Source organism: Melampsora larici-populina (genome assembly GCF_000204055.1).
Source record: "Melampsora larici-populina 98AG31 unplaced genomic scaffold MELLAscaffold_88, whole genome shotgun sequence".
NCBI classification, from domain to species: domain Eukaryota; kingdom Fungi; phylum Basidiomycota; class Pucciniomycetes; order Pucciniales; family Melampsoraceae; genus Melampsora; species Melampsora laricis-populina.
Genome location: NW_006768852.1, coordinates 112,571 through 113,874, shown reverse-complemented (window position 1 = coordinate 113,874; position 1,304 = coordinate 112,571).

Here is a 1,304-nt window from a genome sequence, read left to right as displayed (position 1 = left end):
TTCAACTTTGTATCCCATAAATATAGATATGAGAAAGAGTTTTTTTTTTTCAGTTTTAACACTAGAATTCTTGCTTTAGATTAGTTGCGTACATGATTTGAATGGGTAATTGCAGAAGGAGTTTGTTCATCTTAAAATGAATCTTGAATGTATCAAAGAATTTTTTTCAAATATCTTGTTACCTTGCAATGAACTCCGTATATCTTGTAGGCCTAACTTGTTTTATTTATCTTATTTACCTTTGTCAAGGAAATGTTGCAGCAACCTTGGCAAGTATATGAACAAAATTGATCAGATATTTATGATCATAAAGAGGACCGAGATGTCAAAAACAAATGTGTCTGAAGATCTACAAATGAAAAAAACTGTTTGGATGTCATTGGAATGATAATGAGTCCAAATCAATTCATGATTGATATATGTATCATCTTGAAGATCACATGAGTGCTACCTCTTCATGCACCAAAATATGTTTTACCAGAATACAATTAAGCAACCAGATCTCATGGTTGTTTGCAAGTTGAAATCTATGGGCCTGGAAATCAATGGCTGTTTGCAGGACCCCGGAATGCCCCTACAAAGGGTAGTCCCAAAAAAAAATTCTTTTTGAGCTCTCTTGGGGCTTTCCAGTCAGGTGGTGGGCGCGGCGCGTTTGGCGCGTCACAAGACGCGCCCGCCTGGGCGCGCCGGGCGCGTCAAACATTTCTCAAAACAGGGGGTGGCGCGCCCATACGCAAGACTTGGATAATCTGAAGCGTAGGAGGTCTTCTTGGGCCTAATCTTGGGCTAGAGGAAGCCTATGAAATTGTAATTCTAGTCTGTTTGACTTTCAAGGCGGAGAAAGCCCTACAGATGAGCTCATCTGAGTCGGGAGACGCTTAAACTAGTTCTTGAACAAAAACTTTCAGTGATTCTTATCTTGAAAGTGTGGTCATACTGACTTGAAACAGATTTTCTCACATCCCCATTTGTGTTTGAGCTTCATCACAGCCTTGGTTACTGTTTCTGTGAAGATTTTTTCATGTTTTTGATGGTTTTTTGCTTCAAAGGCGCGCCCACACGCCCCCTGCTATTTGGGCGCGTCCCAGACAAAGGATTCTGCGCCTGGGCGCGCCCCTGTCTGCCAAATCCGCGCCCACCACCTGACTTTCCAGCATGGGTTTACACATGCCTCATTTGGTTTTTAGCCCGCTCATTGTCCTCCTCTCATCCGTTTGACCATTGCTAAACACCAGTTTTTAAGACACTTTGGCTACTTGAAACTAGCTTATCAATGCTGAGGAACAGCTAGTGGCTCACCAAAG